At 47.6% G+C, this 23,358-nt stretch overlaps 1 protein-coding gene across 6 annotated transcripts in view; it reads right to left on the bottom strand.

The window, feature by feature from the left end:
* The window catches only part of LOC144782893 (uncharacterized), an 853,036-nt gene that overhangs the window by 727,446 nt on the left and 102,232 nt on the right, over positions 1 to 23,358 (bottom strand). For 5 of the 6 annotated variants that reach the window (XR_013601298.1, XM_078662148.1, XM_078662146.1 and 2 more), the window contains exon 2: positions 15,977 to 16,010. The exons of the other annotated variant lie outside the window; for it this stretch is intronic. The gene's annotated coding sequence lies outside the window, so the exon portion shown is untranslated. The remainder of the gene's footprint in view (positions 1 to 15,976; positions 16,011 to 23,358) is intronic. 6 annotated transcript variants of the gene reach the window in all.

The following is a 23,358-nucleotide window of genomic DNA, read 5'->3' as shown; positions in this document are numbered from 1 at the left end:
TACATTTCGTAACTCGGTGTGGGGGAATTCACGGTGTGCCGGCGTATCAATTACTGTTCATCATTCTCTTCGACATCCATGGAAGACGGTTGTTGCGATGACTTTGCGGCGCCGGCATTTTGATTGCTGCGTTTCAGATGCTTCAGGAACTCTTTCACCTGCTGTGGCTTGGTGAAGAACCGCTGTTTGCCCTGATGCGTTACGCGAAGGCGAGCCGGGTACAGCAGCGGATAGTCTATTTGTGCAGCTCTCAATTTGATCTTTGTATCTGTAAACTTGCGCCTTTCCTCTTGCACTACTGGCGTGAAGTCTGGGTAAATGGAGAAAGTATTTCCGTCATAGGTCAGTTGCGGTTTGCTTCGAGCCACGCGGAGCGCGACATCGCGGTCTCTATAGTTTAAGAGCCTTGCTAATATTGGTCTAGGCGTGTTCCCAGGAGCTGGGCGTGGACCCAGCGTACGGTGTGCGTGCACCCCGGCCGCAGATCGAGACCTTTCCTGGCTCTTGGAACCCCTGTACCGGCTCCTTGCTCAAGCTTTGAACCACTCCTGCACCTCTGACCTGCTGCACGCGCTGCCAGTCTTTTCCACTGCGAATCTGCTGAGGGGCCCTATGGAGGACACTGTGGACCCACCTCCGGACCTGCCATGACGGTGCCCGTACCACAACCGCTACAGTGTGTGTACTAGAGGGGCCCCAGGCCTGCTCAATGCCATGACGCCAAAGACCACTGACGGTGGGTCCCGGTGGCCGCTTTTGACCGTGCGGCCATTGTACTCCGACACAATTAGAAGGCCACAGACTATATTACCCTCTGCCGGTCTTTCAGCACTGCGTGTCTACCTACCGGGCTTTAATGGCGGCGGCTGACCGCGATACATGTCACACGAGGCCTGCCTAGATGGGAGAACAAATAGCCTTCCTGAGTACGACACCTGGAGGTCTAGCAGGTGCGCATCTCAACTTTGATGTGTCCCTGCGTGTACCCCACCCCTGCTGGGAGATCCAATGCTGCAAACACATCTAGGTTGCACGCAAAGATCCACTCCAGCCTGCAAAATGGGGTAACCAAAAATCACGTAGAACCTGACTGTACCTGTGGTTGCACAGGAGAATCAGCCGAGTACCCGCACATTGGCTAAGCTGGCAACTATTGCCCACCAGATCCATGGGAACTTCTTGCCGAACTACCTTCCCCCTACCCCTCCTCGCGCTACTCCTCTCCACTTTCCTGCTATTGACCTCTGCCTTCACCTGTCCTGGCCCTAGTCCTCACCCGGTTTATCTCCTCGCTCTACTCCTCTCCACTTTCCTGCTGCTGACCTCTGCCTTCACCGGTCCTGGCCCCTAGTCCCCACCCTGTCTATCTGCGAACTTTCCCTCGTCCAATGAGATCTAGCTATTTTGTCTGATGCCCGAGGGAGCTACCTGGTTTAGCTATAGGGAAGACAGGTTGGGGATTCCCTCCTTGGACATCACCTACCCAGTCGGTCTTCAGCCAGACTTCCTTTGGTCTCTCCTGTCATCGCTTCCCGCATCCTCCCTCTATTTTTGTCTCTCCTTCTCTCCTCTCTCAATGTATTGAGACTGAACTATTTTGTCGAATGCCCGATGGAGCTACCTGGTTTAGCTATAGGGGAGATGGGCCGTGGACTCCCTCCTTGGTCGTCACCTACCCCGTCGGCCTTTAGACAGACTTATTTAGTCTCTCCCTGTTGTCTCTTCCCCTATCCCACTCTTCTCTCCTTCCATGCCCCCTCCCCTCTACGCTCCATTTATTTTGCCCTCCATGTTTTTTTAATTGTTTTTCCCATTGAGACCAAGCTTTTTGGCCAATGCCCGGTGGAGCTACCGGATAGCTATAGAGCAGATGGGTTTTGGGACTTCCCCTCAACCGACACCTACCCAGCCGGACTTTGGACTGACTTTCCGTTCGTCTCTCTGTCGTATCTCCCTCTTAGCCCTTTACCCTTACCCCTTCCCCTCTACACTTCAATTATCTTGTCTTTTATGCTCTTGCAATTGTTTTGTCTAGCAACTGATGTAAATTGGAACTGATTTAATCTTGTAATGTAACTTTTGTTGAACCTCATATAAAGCGCTCCGATACCTCCGGGTCTAGCCAGCGCTATATAAAACTCTTGAATAAATAAATAAATAAATAAATAAATAAATAAATAAATAGTTTCTCCACGTACTCCTCCATCCGCCCTGTGTTTGTTGTCTCCGGAATACCTAGGATACGGATGTTATTGCAGCGGCTCCTCGCTTCTAAGTCCTCATTCTTCGCAGCCACCATTTGCAGCAGTCTGCCCATGTGGGCAGTTTGCGCAGTGACCCTCGCCGTCGCATCTTCAGTCTCCGATATGCGTCTCTCCGTTTCCGCTATGCGGTCCTCATGTCCTTCCAGTTTATGCGCAATGGCATCCATGCGCGTAGACATCCTGTCCACTTTGTCAACTATGGTGGCAAATCCCTGCCGCACTTCCTGCAGGATACTTTGTACATCCGTGTTTAGCGCAGCTGAGCTGTTCTGCGGCCCCTCTCCGCCATCCGAGACGCGATCTTCCTGTGTGCCGCGACTGCCGCGCTTCGCCGCCTCAAAATTTAGTTTGGGTTGCCGGGTGTCCGGTTTCCCCATGCTGTCTGTGATATGATGTCCGTACGCCAGCCGCTAAAAACAGCGAAACACCCAATGTCTGTGCTCCAGGGCTTATAGGACTGAGTAGCGGTCAATAGTGCAAGTTCCCCGCTGTGCCAGTGCTATGTCAAGTGGATCTTGGTTTACATTAGGTACATTTGCTATATGTGGCAGCCAATTGGTGTCCTGAGTCTCCAAGGATTAGGGTCTGTTCACCCCCTCATATGCGAGCAGGCAAAGCAAGGAATGGGGGGCAGCAGCCGCCCTGGCCCTCCTCCTGGTATTTCTGTATTTCTGAGCCAAAGGGGGCAGGAATTGCCACAGGGAACCAGTGGGCTACCACTAAGTGCAGCCGTTCCCCACCGCTGCACACGAGACTGTGTAAAGCCCAGCAGCCACTCCCCCAGCCAACACTTCTTTCAAGACCCCGGGGGGGGGGGGGGGGGGGGGGGTGGTCTTATGCGGGCCCGCTTCTTCCCGCTCCAGATCCCGCAATAGGGCTCAATTAGTAGCGCGTGATGTACGCTCTCTGCGATCGGGGGCCGGAGGGGCAGCGCGACGCCGCTCAGGACCCCCACTTTCCAGCGGCGCTTTACCTTGCGCTGGGCCAACGTTGCTGCCGGGATGTCAGTTGAGGCAAAGGCAGTGAGCCCGCACCCGCCACAGTACCTCACAGTGCCGCTGCCCAGTAACGGGCTCTCCGCTCACCCCCGTCTGTGTCTGCGTCCTCACAGAAGCTGCAGCCGGTACGTGGGCAGGGTACCTGTGCCTCACTCCGCCTCACGCTACAGGCATCAGGCTCCGTCCTCCGTGGAGCACTCCGCCAGCCGCACCTTCCGCGCCGGGAGGCCTGGGCGCCTCGTGGCCAGCAGCGGGCTCGCGTGAACAAGGGAGCCAGGTCAGCAGATCCGCCCCTCTTCACCTTCGCACCGGCCAGCGTCTCTCAGCATTGCAGCTGGGGTAAAATTGCCCCACTTTGCCCAGAATTTCCACCGAGTCTCCCAATATAGCAGAGCTGCTGCTGGACAACAGTTTTAGGCTGCCGAGTTGCACTTAAGCAGGATAATTGTTGGATGAACCCGCAGGGCTGCAGGAGCCTCACCTAGGTGCGGCCATCTTGCTTGTGCGCCACCTAGCGCCCCCAAAAATAAGTATTCTTTATATAGACTTAAACACAAGACCACAAACAACAAAAATTCACAATACTACACTTAAGATTGCTTAAAATATGATTAAAGTTGCTTAGTTCAAGTTGATGGTAAATGCGAGAAAGTTCTCAACAAAGTACCTGGATGCGTAACGCAAACTAAACAAAAGGCTCGCAAAAGAGGTGATGCGTCGGTTCCGCGGTCCGGGGGAACGGTTGAGTGCTGCCTCAATGCTTGCGCAGAGTAGAGGACTCGTCGTGAGCCTTACCGGTGCAGAGGTGATGCGTAGATTCTCGGCCTACGGGCCCGTTGCGGTGCGCAAGATGGCGCCTTGATGCAATGCGACGATCCGGTTACGATGCGAGAAGATGGCGCCCTTGATGCGGTGATGCGATGACGATGCGATGACACCCGGGCAGCCTTGCGACGGCTCTGTACTTTGGACCTGCGATAGGCCCTGCGACACGCTTCTCCAGTGATGCGATGGCGACTCTCACGATGGCGTCACGCTTCTCCAGTGATGCGACAGCAGGCAGCTTCGATGAACACATGCTTCCAGGGAGATGCGGCGAAGGCTCGCTTCACCGGCGTTGTAATGATTTCAGCTGCGGCAGCGACACGCTTCTTTTCGATGCGTCGCGCTTCCAGCTTCCAGCAGTACGCAGGTGACTTGAGTCAGAATTCCCAGCAAGCAAATTCAGGAGGGAGCTGGAGGTGAAGTATTTTGTCCCTGAGACTTCAGCATGAGGCAAGCACAGTTCAAGCCCCTGGAGAATATTCTGTAGATGAAAGTACTCACAAAGTTCCTTCTCCTTTCCCTTGGCAATGAGGCAACCACTGCAGGCCAACCCAACAAACAGCACACTGGCAGAGGGGAAGTCCAAACTCCTGCAGCTTCCTTGGTTCTTCTCCTTGGCAGAAAGGTTTCTCGTCTAGAAGTGATCTCATTTCCTGGGATCAGGGTACCAATATTTATACCCCAAAATCCTTTGTTCTCTGACGGCAGAGAGGCCTCTGCCTAGTCCAAACCAGTTCCTGAGCACTTTGTTTACAGGACTCTCTTTTTCCTTTCACTGTGCAGGGCAGAGACATCAGCCGCCCCACAGGAGGTGGAGCCGGAACAGGGGAGAGAAGATACAGCTCTGGAGCACTCTGTTGACATGATTCTCTTCTTCCTTTCACTGTGCAGGGTAGAGACATCAGACAAGCCACAGGGGGTGGAGCCAGCATTGTAGAGGGAAGGACCAGCCCTATTCAGGTCCCAGGTGCAACTCCTCCCTCCCATCTAGATGCAGATCTCTCTATTTACCACCAGGCTGCCTCAGCCTGTCTCCTGGAATACCCCAGCCCTGTCACTCACAAACCCAGACAAGGAATACACAACCCAGCAGAGGCAGGCCTGGATAGTTAGGCAAGAAAATACCTACTTTCTAAAAGTGGTATTTTCTAACACAGAATATTAAAACCAACTTTACTAAAAGATGTATTTTATTATTCTGAGTTCAGGCATGCTAAATTCGAATGTTCCCTGAGTCAGTTAGGATTATAAGAATGTAATAATCTAACTGCCCATTCTGGCCTATGAAAACAGGTACCCTTCAATAGCGAAAAACGAAAATGGCTGTAATTCACTATCAGAACATGCTACACACATCAGACCATGTCCTACCTTATAGTTACAATGCACCCTGCACTTGGGCCTACCATAGGGGTGTCTAATATAAAGCAAAGGGAAGGTTTAGGGACTGGTAAGTGGGTGTAAATGGCCAAGTCGACATGGCAGTGCTAGACTGCACAGGCCTTGCAATGGCAGGCCTGTGACACACTTTACAAGCTGCTTCTGTGGGTGGCACAACCAGTGCTGCAAGCCCACCAGCAGCATTTGATTTACAAGCCCTGGGCACACATGGTGCACTGTACTAGGGGCTGACCGATAAATCAAATAACCCAATCATGGAATAACCAATTAGTACATTAATTTAAAATAGCGAGCACTTGCACTGTGGCACTGATCAGCAGCGGCACAGTGCCCAAATCATAAAACCAGCAAAAACATGTCAAAACAGAGGAGGCAATCCGTCAAAAATGGAAGGGAGACTCACGCCAATGATGTCAGGTCTAATAGTACTGTATATAATATTTCTTTCGTTTTTATTATGTGTAATGAATGAATTGTTGTTATATACTTTTATGATTGTCTGAAAAAGCAAATCGAATAAAGTCTTTTTGAATTGAATTGAGTCATGGTCACACAAATAATGCTGAATCACCTAAACAGCCTATTTCTGATCTTTAATATAATATGATAGAACTTAAAAGAACTGTTGCTTTCCTGAATACTTTAAATTGCCTGGAGGGACAGGTCAAATATGTGAAATGGAGGGTACAACATAATAGCACCCGCTTGTAGACTTTCCAAAAGTTGTAGAAGGAAACCACATTGAGTAATTCCTAAAACACTACCTTCATTCTTGCATCCGTGTACCCCCTATTGCCTTTGGCAAAATGCTGTCAACCGTCTGTCGAAGGGGGGGATAGCCATTCCAGACATGCTCCTATACTACTGGGGGGCGCATCTGCTGGTTGTGAATGTGTTGTGATTCAGGCTTTGTGGATCCTGCAAACACAGTGGAGAGCTGCTTGATGGGCGGCTGGGACCTTCCACACTTGCTATACGAAGGGAGGGTCTCTGCGCCTCTTCCTTCCACCACCCGCGTCCTGGTTGGGATATGGAATGCAGCCCTGAAATCTGTGGGGTGGGCTGATCATCTCACAATGGAGACCCCGTTGTGGCAGGGCACCAGACTTCCGCAGGTGACGGACCTGAGGGGATTCTCTACCTGGAACATTATAGGCTTTTGACCGATGAGGGATATGTTGCATAATGGAAATGCTTAAGTCTTTTCAAGGTCTGCAGGAGAAGTATGGCATACACCATGCACAGTTCTTTACATATCTGCAGCTCCGTCACACCCTCCTACCTATTATACAACCTGTGGAGGCTATCCCAAAATTTCCCCGATAACGGACAAAATCCTTCTCACAAAACTCAAAAAGCATAAATTGCCAAAAATACATAAAATGCTACTGTGTAATGTGCCAAACCTGATGGTGGGAAGTGCAGCAGGCATGGGAGGGAGAACAGGGCCACCTGGATGATGACCATTGGAGAGAGGCGGTGGATGCCCCAAGAGAGGCAGTGCTAGCCGCCTAGTTTAGATTAATTCCACTAAAGGTACTTCACAGAGTGTATCTCACTGGGGCCAGGCTCCACTACATGGGCTTGAGATCAACGGGAAACTGCGTTCTGATGATCCAAGGGGGGGATTTGCCTCACACGTTCTGCCACGGCCCGAGGTTGGCCCATTTCTGGGATGGTATGTGTGGATGGCTGAAGAGGGTGCTAGGATGGAATATTCCCCGAGACCCTAAATTCATTCTTCTGCATATCACAGATGATTTGAGTGGAAGAATAAGTTTAGGGTCTCTAGGAATATTACATCCTAGCACCCTCTTGATGCGTCCCAGCTTAGGAGACTGATGCCCCTCATGTGGATACTAGGGCCAAGGGCATTGATCATTGTATGGCACTGGAACGTCTGAACTACTTTTCACTGGGCTGCCCCCAGAAACATTTAAAGATTTGGAAGGACTGGGCAGAGTACGGAGGGATATGGATATAATTGTGCACAGATAGGTTGGGCTGATGATAGGGATATGGGATTATATGATGTGGGCCATCTCTATGTAGTAACCTGATGACTGGGCCATGATTTTCCTGCCTTTTCTTTGTAGTGTACTGTATTCTTGTGTTTTACACTGGCACTGCGCTCGCTGTGCTGTTCTTTCTTTCAAAGCTGTAAAATCAACATATTGTTTAAAAGAAATATAAATACCTATGAAGTCGCTATAAAATTCAAATCACACTTCTTTGAGTACCCAGAGGCTACGTGTGATTGGGCGGTAGAGTACAAAACTATGACAATGGCCTTGAAAGTTGTAAGAAGCTGAATGTTCTGTGGTCCCTGTGAAGGCTAGACCAAATAACAAATGCCTTAGATGTAGACAACAGCCGAAAGTTGGAATCACCAAGGGAGACTCAGGTGAGATTACTTATTTGGGACATAGTCATGTTAGATGTTAGTTATATACACATACATAGACAACTACTGGTGTCTATATGGTTTAGGGCCCCAGAAAGTAACAATCACACCATCACTTTACCAGGTTGTGGTTGGAATCAGTTAACTGGGATATTATGAAGGAATTCATTTTACTGTCCATTCCCTCGCTTTAAAGGAAAGTTTTGTATTTAGTGTTGTTAAATCAAAGGAGAGAGTGAGGACTAGGTAAGCTAGTCCGAATCCCCAGTATTATATATCAAAATCAAAGAAGGACTAGCTAGGTTTAGAGGAGAAAAGGGACTCAATGAAGTACGTATGTCGGCAAACCAGTTGGTTTGTTCAAGAAGCCCTCACCCACCAACCTAGTTGGTGGCATGCTTCATCATCGGGCCCACCACAGTGACACCGAATGTGTCCCGGGTGTGCTTCAACGCCAGTTTACTGCGGAGCTGGTATATTCGCTGAGTGTGCAGTGTAGTGAGTGAGAAGGTGAAAGTTAAAAAACCATACAGTGGGTCCCAGTACCCTAGGGTGATGAAATACTTTAATTTGCTGGGCCCCTGTTGGTTATTTAAAAGGCAGACGGACGTGTTGGAGTATGGATTATGACCTCCAGCGTCCTGTGTGGTCTACATGTTTCAGCCTGGCCTTTTTTAATTTGAAACAGGCTTTCCTCAGGACCAAGTAAGTATGAGAATAAAGTGCAATTTAAATAAATAAACTAAATTATAGTGGTTGTGTTGTTTTTGGCTATGTGTAGCACTCTCTAAGGTGCTATATGGGTGAGAGGGGGATTCCCTCTCGCTTTGCTACACATAACATATAGGGGACATAGACAGACGTACAAAGTAGAGTCATGTTAGCATTATATGACAAGTTGCGCATCATTCAGCCGGCTTGTAAGGTGAGTGATCGAACTATGTTTTGGCTAGGGTGTGGTCGTGTCAGTGACAGGACCTGCGTGGGTTCTCTGCCAGGTGACCCAAGGAAGCTTTGTACAGCAAATAGCCTGTGTGAGGATAATGTTTATTTACTTACCTGCTCCTCACCATGCAAAAATCCGCTGTCCTAGCTCACCACTACAATCGGTTTCTAGATAAAACCCACGCAGGTCCTGTCACTGACACGACCACACCCTAGCCAAAACATAGTTCGATCACTCACCTTACAAGCCGGCTGAATGATGCGCAACTTGTCATATAATGCTAACATGACTCTACTTTGTACGTCTGTCTATGTCCCCAATATGTTATGTGTAGCAAAGCGAGAGGGAATCCCCCTCTCACCCATATAGCACCTTAGAGAGTGCTACACATAGCCCAAAACAACACAACCACTATAATTTAGTTTATTTATTTAAATTGCACTTTATTCACATACTCACTTGGTCCTGAGGAAAGCCTGTTTCAAATTAAAAAAGGCCAGGCTGAAACATGTAGACCACACAGGACGCTGGAGGTCCTAATCCATACTCCAACACGTCCGTCTGCCTTTTAAATAACCAACAGGGGCCCAGCAAATTAAAGTATTTCATCACCCTCGGGTACTGGGACCCACTGTATGGTTTTTTAACTTTCACCTTCTCACTCACTACACTGCACACTCAGCGAATATACCAGCTCCGCAGTAAACTGGCGTTGAAGCACACCCGGGACACATTCGGTGTCACTGTGGTGGGCCCGATGATGAAGCATGCCACCAACTAGGTTGGTGGGTGAGGGCTTCTTGAACAAACCAACTGGTTTGCCGACATACGTACTTCATTGAGTCCCTTTTTCTCCTCTAAACCTAGCTAGTCCTTCTTTGATTTTGATAAGTTTTGTATTTAGACATACGCAAAATATACTTGTGAAGTGAACGAGTAGAGGGCGTGTTTTTCTCTTTAATGATCGATTGCTTTGAATTTTGGGACCTTATGCCAGCTAGATTTCGCCCACTCGACATATGGGGCCCCCCCGAGTGTCTTACCTCCTGGGTCATACCCCCTAAAGCCCAGCGACCTCTCCCGCGCTCCCCGTTTGACACTCCGCCCGCGGCAGTCGCCGTTGTAGGTCAGTAATCGGCTTTCCTCCTGTCCCTATTCCCTTCAGTTTGGCCCGTCCCTTCTCCCGCAGCTTCGGCGCCTCTCATCAATTATTGTTCACTGTCCTGGTGTGCCTAAGTAATATCTGCCATGTTGTCGCTTTCTGACGTTTAGTACTACTGGTCAACCTAGTCATATTCAATCGTATTCATGTGTATGGTGCTTTTATTCGGTGCAAGTATGTAACCTTTCTATGTAATCTTGTCAATAAAGGTTTTTGGGAGAAAAAAAAATGAGAGTTTGCATAATTGTCTAAATTTTCATGTTTTAAAATATGTTTTGCTCAATAGCAAACTCAAAATCAGAAGCTCCTCCCCCAAGAACTTCAGAATAAAGTCAATTATCACTAAAGACAGGAGACGTATCCCCACCCATTCCTTATCCTCATGTGGAATTGGAATGGAATACTCTACAAGACAAAAAGAGAAATATTCCGTAAAAACTGTGAATAAATATTCCCTTAACATACATTATGGGGATCCAAATGTGACTTCCAGTAACATGTGAATTTTCTTAAGTGTTGCATGCGGCTTTCATAGGAGAGTTCAGCAGCATCATGTTCTCCCTTAAGAGAAATCCCTTTATAGGCCCAGAAAGCATGACACGATGAATACAGCTGGTACCTCATGGTCACAGATCTTCCGAAGCAGAATGAACTAACAATACTAAATGTCTATGCAACCTGTAGCCTTTCAAAAACATTTCTAACAACAGACAACTTTGTCCTTACACAACCTTCCTTTGGCATGTAAGTGGTGGGTGAGGATTTCACTTCATTTATAGATTTGTCCCTTGGTTAGATATAAGACACACTCAACAAAATGTGAAGTGCAGGTCAGACAGTAAAGTGAAGAGAGCACCCAAACAGAATGCTGGAATGTCTGCTCAGAGACCATTCAAAAAGCAGTATTATTTCAAGTGTGAGGAATGTGAAAGTGTTACTTCAGCTGAAATACTGGAAAATAGTAGTATTCCAGTCTAATACTTAGATGATATTGCTGTGGCCTGGCTGGACATTGAGGGTAGACTAATGCTAAATGAGCCAGACCATGGATGAGATCTTAGACGCCAACGTGAGCTTACTTAATGGTAAAGCCCTGGGATCTGACAGCCTCCCAGCTGAATTCTAAATAGCTTTTACAGATTTCCTCTGTTCAAATGTACTGGAGGACTATAATTAGGCATATCATATAAACAGATTACCTTCGTCCTCATGAGAAGCTATAATCATCACAATAATGAAGCCCTCGAAAGATCCACAGCTTGCAAAATTCTATAGCCCTTTGTCTCTCCACCACAAAGATAGTAAGATCATGGCCAGTATTACTGCCAATAGATTGGTGCGTGTGATAAAGGAACTAGCCATGCCAGACCAGACTGGGGTTATACCCTCCAGTTATAAAGTGTACCATATATGGGAAATTATTTACATGAATGTATCAGATAAACCTTGAGATCTTTGCTGTAAAGAAATTGTTCTTTTCTGCATGTTAACCCCTGTATTTTTGGACTGATGCTGACGGTTTTTCGACTATGAGAGTGCACTGAGGCTTGCATACCAGACCCCACTGCCACTGTTCTAACCCTATGCCAATTTATGTTGAATACACCCAATTGGCAAGGATTGAGTTACTTATAAGTCCCTAGTATATTGTAATGCAGGTGCGCAGGGCATGCAAGACAGAGTGTTCACTCTGTAGCACTGGTTGGGCCAGCCTGCATGTGACAAAGACAAAACGGCCCCCAGTCTTCCACTGCAGACTGACAGGACAATATGTGACACTGTCAGTTCGACTTTGCCACTAAAACTAACGCAAAATAAATAATTGATGGACGGAATGCTGGACAATGCAAACATTCACCCCCAGTCACAAGGATCTGGGTTTAACCCATAATTCTTTTGCTCACCACACCACCCCAGTTTGGACCCAGCCATATGCAAATCAGTCTTGACCCTGTTCCTTGTGGGAACAGTCCAGCCCGAACTGCCAAGCCAGGTCCTCCCTGGACCGGAAACAAGCATCCTCGAACCGGTTTCAGGGCATCACCCTTCATCAGCCAGGCTAGCTTGAATCCAGTAGTGTAGTGAGCACTTTCTCTGTACTGGGGTGAATGTATGACATTGTTCTGCAGTCTGTCCATCAATTGTTCTTTTTGCATTTGTCACCCTGAGTGTGGCGGGTATGCCCAGACGTGGGTCCCTTGCTCTCCATGCCACTGGACTCAAGCCATCCTGGCTGAAAGCTCGAAACCGGTCCTAGGATGCGTGTTTCCAATCCAGGGAGGACCTGGAATGGCAGTTCAGGCTGGACTGTTCCCATGGGACACAGAGTCAAGACTGATTTGCATATGGCTGAGTCGAAACTGGAATGGCATGGTAAGCAAAAAAACAATGGATTTAGGCCCAGATCTCCGTACTGGGGTGAATGTATGACATTGTTCAGCATTTTGTCCATCAATTGTTCTTTTTGTACTAAACCTAATGGCAAAGCCACTATTTCCCTTATGTGATATAAGTAAAACTCTCCTAAGGAAGTCCTATAGAGTTCACAGGCAAGGAGCTGTATAATACTAAGTAAGACATATGATTTTCTACATGTCTTAGCAGCAACATCTCCAAATTGTTTTGCTGTGGAAGGGTTAGGAGCTCCATTGGCTAACACAGGGAGAAACAATTAGCAACCCAACCCATCTACCTCCTCAACGGGACCACCTAAAAGAGTTAAGTAAGGTATCAAATTAATTGGGACATTTAATCTGACCTGATTTCCAGGTCAGATTTAAAAGTCACTATTAAACTGAAGCAACTTTTAGAAAGTTGCCACTCTGCACTTCAGCTTATCCAGTGACCTTACAAAGGCACATACACATAGATGGGTTTCTGACCTCCTGGAGAGAGGTTTGAACGACTCCCAGGTCCGGGAACAAAGGCAGTTGCCGCAGAGTGTAGTGGCACATCCTCTACCATAATGGCCACTCAGGGTGTTCGCCCAAAAGGTGAGGCAGCCTTTGAAGGGCAGCTTGTGACAACATCCCTGAGCAGGAGGCCTTTTGTTCCTGGAGACCATTAGGAGACAGAGCTAAGGGAAGAAAACCTGTGTCGAAACCGGCTTTCCCATGGGAATTTAGCCCACTGATAGCCCCACCTCAAGGGTGGGCTACACTACTACTGACGATTGAGGAAAGCTAATGCCATCTTGAAGTGGGCTAAAATAGGGGCTCTGGGATAGCCAAATGCCACACATCACAGGAATTTTATCACTAGAGAGGAGGGGCCCCAGTAGCCCACTGGCTAGTAACCGTGTGGTCCCCTTGGGCACTTTTCTGGGATAAGTAAGGAACCCCTGACACCCTGCCCCTCAGTTCAGATTGGAGAAGAGAGGACCAAAGAAGGACTGCCCTGCTGACCTTGAACCATACAAAAAAGACTGCACCATCGAGAGGACTGCACCTGCTGCACTTTTGGGCTAGAAAGACTGAGTCTGTGCCTGCAGCTCCTGACCCCGGAAAAGTTCATTTCTCAGCTTCACCAAGACGATTGACTCTGAGGATCAGTCTGCTGATCTCCTGGAACCAGCTCCAGGACAACATGAGCTGTCAAAGGACAGATCCGAGATAGCCAAAACCTGCACCCGAGTCTGTCGGAGCTGGGTATGTAGTCCAGGTTCGGATTTGTCATACTTAAAAGACACCAGCTCCAACCAAACATTTTGCATCCAACCATGGTGCAGCGTGATCAGTAGTTCAGCATCAGCTGTCCGACTACTTCAACATAGAGGACTTCGAGGGACCCCAATTTTCGTGGCCAAAGTCACCCCACATCATCTGTGGACTGAGAAACACCACGAGATACCCCAGAGACCGCACCAGAAGCAGAGCAGCCTTTTGAGGATCTTTGCCTGCATCCCTAAGCACCAGGGCCACTCCATTGACTTCTATAGTGGTTGTCCTGTAAAAATGCTCTGGTGGCCAGGTAACTGTCCAAAGTATCCTTTCTGGCCTCTACACCCAATCCCTACTGGATTTGGTCACCCAAGTCGGTCTTGAATACTCGCACTAACTTTTCTCAAGTTTTCTAACTTTACATTTGTCAATGCTCGTTTGTGGTCGCATTTAAAAGGGATAACAAGTTCTGTAGAATCTGTATCTCTGAAACCCTCCGGTCCCTACACAAATCATAAAAATACGCCCTATTTTTATAAATTGCTGTTATGTCTTTTTATTGGTATGCAATATTCTTAATTCATTGATTGGTGCTGTTAAATGCTTCACACCAAGTTCCTTTGCCAAGCCGTGCTGCTTGCAGCCACAGCTATCCAGGTTTGAGCTAAGATTAAGTAAACAATACTGACTGGACCGAAGACGATATCTGTAAGTGTACTCCATGATAAGACCCCACAGCTATATCACATAGTTCACCCAGATCCTTACATTTGCCATAGCTGTGTTCATGGATCAAGAGGAGGCCTTTGATTTGCTAGTGACCTTTTATATAAGCTACATTGAAAAGAAGGGGTGTAGGGGCATAACATCTCCAAATGAGAACACTAATATAAACATAGTGAACTACTCTTATCATAGTCCATTTCCAGCACTAAAGGCATGAGACAAGGCTGCCCCTTGTCTTTGCTTCTATTTACCATGGTAATGGAATCACTGGTATATACACTTCAACATCATGCACACAGCAGATTGACATTCACAAACAGATGATTGATATTATCAGTGTATGAGCATGACAGTGTTATTCTTAAAAAATACGGACACAGATCTTGTGCTAGTGCTCAGTGAAATCACAAAATGGTATATGGGTATAGCAGTGAACGTGAGTAAATCGGAGAGGTATTAACGGAGGCCAGTCACTAGAGGGTCTAGCTTAGACTGCCCATCGCTCTAGAAAGACTAAGCAATATGGTATCTGGGTATATGAATCTCAGACTTGGTATGGGGCCTGATAGATGGTTGAAATATGCGCTCAACAAGAATCATTCCATAGACATAGATCAGTAACCCATAAGTGTTATGAGAAACGTAGTAGGTTTGCTACTGTTGTCTAATACAAGCTGCTGTATCAGAATAAAATAAAATGGTATAACTCTCATCCCTTTGTCCTTAATAGAATTGAAACTTTCCTTCACAATAGCTAGCAACATTTTTATTAACTCCGAAAATAGTTATATTAAACATAGCTTAAGATGTGTGCTTCAATATCACTGAAGAAATGCAGCTGTAGTAGAGATTGAGTCTAGTTATTGGTATGTGGGATATTGCCAAAAATTGGATAAAACTCAGATTTCCCTAGTGCCAACTGATTGAAGGCCAATATAGACACATGCTTAACTTTTGAGAAGCCAGAATATTGGGAACATGGATGTCCCCAGAAGTGGGAAAACTGGCTTCCAATCAGAGGAGAAACTGTCATAATATTATGGGGGAACTAAATGAGGATGAAACGGGGAGAGGTTGTAGCCTAACGGTTAGGAGGGGGTCGACTTCAAATCTGGGGAACCGGGTTCGAGTCTTGGCAAAGACGCTCAACATCCTGTGATTCTGGTCAAATCACTTAATCTTTCCGTGCCTAACAAAAATGAATGTGTCCTCATGCAATAAAATTAGTGCTCATGTAAAGCACACTGATACCTAATGATGGGTGAAGTTTGCGTTATATAAAACTTTGAAAAAAATGCTTGTTTACTCAAAAGCGACAAAAGATTTTACTCAAAAGCGACTAAAGATTAACTGAGATCGACATCTGTGAAAGTGTGACGAGTGCGAAGAACATGTTGAGCTACCTGTAATGTCTGTTTTGAAGATACCAATAAAATGATCGATTACATTTTTTCAGTCCCAATCTCCCTAAAATGTTTATAAAAACTACACCAATTTAAAATCTCTGGTAAAGTCAACACAACACATTATCTTTACTGATATCAAATTCCCTCAAAAACACATTCGGTGATAAAAGAAATATACATCTCACCTTCAAAGAATACAGGTAACGAGACTGATGAATCCTAAACAAATGAAAATATTTTTAGTCATGTAGAATTAAAACTTCCCTTCTAAATTGGTAAATTACACAATTTGGGATTTATATAAGTCACTGTATTATCACTTCTACACTTTACAAGATTGAACATTCTGATTCTAGTTGTTTTAATGTGAAATTTAAATTCCTCCCCTATGTGCGGTTATGATGATTACCATACCATAGTAATATTTACACAATCTCAGGTATAGGAGTTTGATTTGAGACAAACAATTCAGGTTTCGAGGGCCGCCCCTAAGTTCAGTGTGCTCAGTACTATTCTGCTAAAGATTTGAATCAACAAGGTGACCAACAGCATTGGTCTAATAAGAAAATTCTTACCTTCTCAGACACCTCTGAGTCAGATAATGAAGGGGGATCCAGTTCTTCGGACAATTTTTCCAATAGACGTGCTCAATTTGATGGTCCCCAACGATATAATTGTTTTTTAGGGAACCGCCGGGGCACAACAGCGGTCTGATTCAGACCACAGGAAAGGGGTCGTTACCAACAGTCAGAAAATCACTCTCGTTTTCTGGAAACAAGAAGGAACCAGTATTGGAGGGAGTGAAATCCTCTAGTGACTCTGATCTTATTCCTATTTTCAATTTGTCCAAGAAACCACTTGATGAAAACACAATTGATCTTCTACCTCGTGGGTTATCTTTTGTACCGAGTACACCTTTTAATGCATTTGAACTGAATAAAGATGTGCAGGCCTTTTTTCGGAAGGTTAGATTACGCAAATTCTTCTCTGGCCAGGACATGTTACCTAATAATAATGTGCCTGGTTTCCGACCTACTTCTGTATTTACTCCCACGCTTGATCAGGTGGGTCCTGAAGTTGGTATTTTTGGAAAGAGTGTTTATGCCAAGATTCAAAGCATGACCAAATTTGTTCCGAAACCGGCCTACAACTTGAAGTATGAGAAATACCAGGCCCTTAAAAGGCTGTCTTCTGATCACACCCTCACTATTAAACCTAGTGACAAGGGGGGTGGAATTGCGGTCTTAGACAGTCAAGATTATAAAGAACAAATTCTTCTTATGCTTAATCACCCTGAACACTATCGACGGGTGACGTCCTATCCTTCCAGAAGAATTCTAACTGAGATTTTTTAAATGTGACACATGGTGCACTTGAGCAAGGATCTATCTGCAACCAGGAATTCGATTTTTTTAACAAAACCTTTTTTTAAATTCCGGTTCTGTATGGATTGCCTAAAATGCATAAAAATGTACATACTCCTCCATATAGACCAATTGTCTCCACCATCGGTTCACTAACTGAACCCTTGTCGAAATTTGTGGATTCCTGCCTTTCCCCCCATCATCTGCTGTCTTCCTGCTTATCTCCGTGATACGGGCCATCTTATCACAAACATTGAGGGTCTCCGTTTCAATGCGAATAAAGACATTCTTGTCTCAATGGATATTGAGGCCCTTTATACGAATATTCCTTAGGAGGGTGCCTTGGAGGCAGTTAAAAAATTGCTTGATGGTTCAGACTGCCCATCTGAAAAGCTATTCATAGTTGAGTGTCTGGCTATTGTTCGTAAGGAATTTTTTTTGAGTTTGTTAATATTATCTATCAACAGGTCCTAGGAATCAGCATGGGCGCGGCCTGTGCCCCTAATGTTGCCAATGCATATATGGGTGTTTTTGAGGAAAGGTTTATCTATAACGAAATTGCCCCCTTTTATGAGAACGTTACCAGCTATGATCGTTTTATTGACTATATTTTCTTTATTTGGAGGGGCCCAGAGGAACAGCTCAATGAATTTATTTTGTGGATAAACCTATGTGATCCACATCTTAAATTTAGTGTGAATACCAGTTCCTCCAGAATCGAATTTTTGGATGTTTGGATACAGGCCACCAACCAGTCTATTGAGGTCTCCCTTTATACGAAGCAGACTGCACGTAATACTCTCCTTTACGATAGTTTCCATCTGCGTAGTCAGAGGAACAGTATACCGTTTAGCCAGTTTTTGAGACTTCGCTGCAATTGTACGGAGACGAGCAATTTTGAGTTACATGCATCTCAACTTAAGACCAAGGGCCAGATGTAGGAAAAGCCTATTTACCGATTCATAAATACCGAATTTTACCGATTCGGTATTTATGAATCGGTAAATATGAAGGTAGGAGATGTAGGAAGATACGGTAATTGAATTACCGAATCTGTAAAAATCGGTATTTACCGAATCGGTAAATACCGATTCGGTATTGCCCATTAATTCCTATGGGCCTTGAAGCCCATAGGAATCAATGGGCAATACCAAATCGGTATTTACCGATTCGGTAAATACCGATTTTTGCAAGGGTGCAGGGGGTGTCACTTTGACAACCTCTGGCACCCCGAATACAGGCATGTGTGCCATGTGGCACACAGACATGCCCTAAGGGCATGTCTGTCTGTCACATGGCATAGGTGTGGATGCACACATGTGCATGCACACCTGGATTCGGTATTTTACCACCCAATTAAATTGGGTGGTAAAATACCAAATCTGTATGGCCTTTGGGACTCAGAAGAGTCCCACCTACATTTGGATTTACCGAAATCGGTAAAATTACCGATTCCGTATTTTACAGATTCGGTAAATTTACCGATTCGGTAAATTTACCGAATCTGTAAAATAAATGCCCCTACATGCCGATTCTTAAATACCGGTCGGTAACGGCCGAAATCGGCCGTTACCGACCGGTATTTAGGCTCCTACATCTGGCCCCAAGTTTCTTGAGAGGAGTTACCCTCATAGATTGGTGAGGGATTCATATAAGAGGGCCAAATATTTTAACCGTGATGCCCTGTTGAGTCCAAAAGAGAAAAAGAATGATCAGAAACTAGTGGTAGTGACTACTCACTCTAACTTTAATGATAAATTGAGATATATCATTAACTCTCAATGGCATATTCTTAACACTGACAAGTCAACTGAAAAACTGACCAAACCTATTTTTGCGTTTAGACGTAAAAAGATTTTGAGGAATGTTCTAGTTAGAGCCTCTATACCAGTGGAGCGCGGTCTAACACAGAGAACCATCACTGGTACCAATCCAATCATTGGTAGTCACAGATGTGGCAGCTGCCACGCATGTGATGCCGTCATGACCACCCCGGAACTTGTGTGGGGCAATAGAAAGTTCCAGCTAAGGGGGGGCGGAGCTAGCCGGCAGCCGAGATGGCCGCCTGATCCCAGAGCTCCGCTCAGCGCCACTAATTATCCTCACTCTATCCTAACTGGACCGGCCGTAGACGACTCTGCTCTCCCTCCCCTGACGGCGGAATACCTGGCGGGTGTAGCGGCCCCGGTGCGGCGAAGATCCGACGTGTGAGGTGCGGACCCGGACACCGTCGTGATCAGGTGGTTTAGAGGCCGCAAGCCGCGGTCTCCAGTGTCTCCTTGGGCCGGGCTGCGTGCTCCGACGTGCGGACACGGGGAGCGGGTCGACCCCGGAGGTCGTGGACGGCTCCTCCCCCATCGGAATTGGAACGTAGAGGTGAGGCTGCGCTGGAGGCTGCTGCCAGCTTTCTTTTGAACGCTGCGGAGGTGCGTCTGCCAGGGACCGAGGCGGGAGCTCTGAGGAGCGGAGGAGAGACGTGAGACGCCATTCGCGAGCGGCGCCATTTTCGGTATTGGGCCCTGTTGGGGACGGGCCTAGGCATTGCTGGGCCTGGGAGTGTGGCACTCGGCTGGCGTACCAATTACCTTGAGATCCTGAGCGGTGGTGAGCCTCTACGCAGTCAGCCACCGTAACGAGGGGGGCACTCCTTTATTTAGTGACTGCTTGCTGTGCCCTTACACCCAGACTGTACCTGCCTACACTTCGACCTACCTCCTGGACACGTGGAATCCTTGGTGGTCTCTGTCTTTGTTTTTCTGGCAGTGCACATTGATGAGCCGAGCCGAGCCTTGCATGTGCAAGATTGCTGATTCACGGAGCACTTACACGACAGTGTGGTGAGTTCAGATACTGCCTGCTTTACATCGCTCATAGTGTCCTGCCTCGGATAGCGGTGGAACCTGGTGGTGCCAAGTGGGGCTGACGGTGCGGGGTTGGTGCCGGCCGCAGACGTCGTGTTGCCGTCTATACCCCTAGTATACTGCGGCGATTCTCGGACGATACTGCCGACTGCCATACCCAGTGGTGGGTAGTCTGGTCACCTCTGCCTAACCCACGGTGAGGTCCACTCTGCGTTTCTCACTGCTTGGGGGACGCTCAACGACAGCGATGGGGAAGGGAGACAGGACACAGAGCAAGCTCCCCTTTGCGCATCGTAGACTTCCCACACAGGTCTCTCCTGCGCAGCACAGAGAGAGCCCACCACAGGAAGACGAGCAGTCAGTGGACTCCGACCTCAAGACCATGCTCCGGTCCATGGAGCAGAGCCTACAGTCCAGTATCTCAGCTCTAGGCACAAAAATGGACGCCATGACGTACAGGATGGACCGCATGGCGGAACGTCTGGACAAACACACCGAGAGGCACGACATGGCGGAAAGGAGAATGATTGAGGTCGAGGAAGCGCAGACGGAGCTAGATACTGCCAACAAGCGGATGCAGCACCTGATGAGAACCCTTCAGGACAAGACAGAGGATTTAGAGGCGCGTTCGCGACGCTGCAACCTCCGCATAACGGGCCTGCCGGAGTCCACACAGACTGGCAAGATGGAGCTCTTCATCGAGAAATTGCTCACTACTCTCTTGGGCGACGATGTGTTCTCGCCGATGTTCGTGGTAGAATGGGCGCATAGATCGTTAGCTCCCCAAACGCGCCCTGGGAAGCCCCCACGACCAATCATAGCTAAACTACTCAATTACCGGGATAGAGACACGGCACTTCGGCTGGCCCGTGCCAAAACGGACCTGCAGTATGAAGGATCGGCGATTTCTTTATTTCCTGACTTCACAGCCAGAGTGCAGGAGGCACGAAAACACTTTGCCCCACACAAGAAGAACTGGGGCTGGACTATGCAATGTTGTACCCTGCTAAACTCTGTGTCAACAGGCAGGGCCATTCCCACATCTTTACTGACCCTAACGAACTGCAGCAAGCATTGAAAACATGGTCCCGAGAAAAACGGAATGCTACTCCGGAGCGTCTGGCCGAGGGGGAGCATAGTCGACTTGATGAACAAGAGTGACTCGGACCATTCTCCACTGGAAGGTTTTGCCCTGTGGGTGTCCACTTGTTGTTTGCTGCGACTTGCTGTTGACCGGCGGAGCTGATGATGCTACAACTGTCTGTCCCGAGAACCATCGCCTTCCTGCAGATAAGTTGTAGTGCTCATGCCGGATGGGACTTGGCCCTTAAAAGTAGACTGCTGTGGGTGAACTGGCACGCTGTTTTTGGTGTACTACTGGGGCGTTGTGCGCTGCCGATTGGGGGGGGGAGGGACGTGTCCATCACTGGAGTGGGGACAAAGTAGATGTATAACTGTCCCGGTCATACTGCATGTGGCGACTGGCGGGGATGGGAGGGTGGCCTGATGTAACGCACTGATAACATAGTGAGTCAGGTGTTGTTTGGCGACTCTGGTCCCTGTGCACTATGCCTTATTGAAGTTCCGGTTCTCATGCTTAGTTGTAGGATCTTGGGTGGGAATGGGTGGGGAATGGATCGGCAAGGCCAAGTTGGGGAGGGTCTGCTGTGGGAGGGGGGTGGTGGATTGGGGAATGTTTTTGATGTAATGTTCTGTTCTATGCCTGCCAATAATGCCTGTGCTGAGATTGAGCCCACAGTCACTGCTTGCAGATCTCCCTTACCGTTCAAGTTTCTATCATGTGCCGGGCGCCTGGCGCCCCTAGGCCCCCCTTGTCCTACCTTTCCCGCGTTGATTATTCTAGTCACTGATTCGTGCCATGGGACATGTGATGTTACCTGATGTCTACACGCTCTGGCAACTGGGATGTCTGATTCTGTTATGCAAACTGGTGATAACTGTGTAAATTCCCTGAGAATGTTGTCATGGAATGTGAGAGGGCTAAATGATTATCGGAAGCTTAGAAAAGTATTGAATTACCTCCGCAGGCAACACATAGATCTTGCCCTTATTCAAGAGACACACCTGCCACTTACGAGTAAAATGTTGACTTCCAAGGGTCTTATGGGTAATAGTACGGCCGCAGGATTTACGACGCATTCGAGAGGGGTGATCACATGGGTCAATCCCAAGTCTAATTTACGATTGACGCCTCTCGAGGCAGACCCCGATGGCCGTTATTTAATTTCTAGATGCGTTGGGAAGGGACACGATCTCATTGTGGTGAATGTCTACGGCCCAAACTATGATGCCCCAGACTTTTATAGCGCTCTGGCTGCCCGATGCAGGTCTCACATACATTCCACGATGCTCTGGGGGGGTGACTTTAACTTTGTGTTCGCCCCGGAGTTGGATAGATCCCGTGGTCCCGCCAGACGACCATCGAACGCTGCCTTGACCATGCAGGCGGAACTTATCAAGCTTGATCTTATAGATGTCTGGAGAAGCAGAAATCCGGGGAGAGGTGGATTCTCGCACTACTCGGCCTATCATAATATTCACACCAGAATCGATTACTGGCTGGCTTCCCAAGCGGTCCTCCGCAGCATACGGGGGTGCGCAATTCTACCACGTACCCTTTCGGACCACTCGCCACTGCTCCTGATAATGGAAACACCTGTAAAGAGAATCCCTCCTTTTACATGGCGGTTCCCCCCGTACTCTTTACTGGACGAGGTATTCAGAGGGGAATTGGCAGAGGAAATTGACAACTTCTTTGACACGAATGTTGGCTCTGTCGATAGTTCGCACTGGAAGGGATGCGCTCTGGTAGTGCCCCGGGTGCGGACGGGCTCACGGTGTGCTTTTATAAGGCTTTTAAAGACAAACTTGTCCCATACTTATTGGCCCTCTTCGATGACATTTGCTTGGAGGGCTGCATGCCTGACTCTATGCGTGAAGCTCTGCTTGTCACGCTTCTCAAATCGCCTAGGGAGTGCGGATCTTACAGGCCGTTGTCCCTGATTAATGTTGATGCCAAATTATACGCGAAGGTATTAGCCACCCGCCTAGCATTACCAGCACCTGCGCTGGTTGCACCAGAGCAGGCCGGGTTTATCCCCAACCGCAACCTTACCTATAACATTCGCACGGTACTGGGGACAATGCAGCATGTTCGTCAGGAGTCTAAAGCAATGGCCATCTTCCTAGACATGGAGAAAGCCTTTGACTCTGTGGAGTGGCCCTTCATGCTGCGAGTTCTCCGGAAATTAGGGCTGGGCGAACCCTATCTACAGATGATTGAAGCGTTATACTACCTGCCCACGGCTAGATTGCGCATAG

This window comes from Lissotriton helveticus, chromosome 9 (assembly GCF_964261635.1).
Source record: "Lissotriton helveticus chromosome 9, aLisHel1.1, whole genome shotgun sequence".
Lineage (NCBI taxonomy): Eukaryota > Metazoa > Chordata > Amphibia > Caudata > Salamandridae > Lissotriton > Lissotriton helveticus.
The sequence above is the reverse complement of the archived record's forward strand: the minus strand, read 5'-3'. Positions and strand labels throughout refer to the sequence as shown.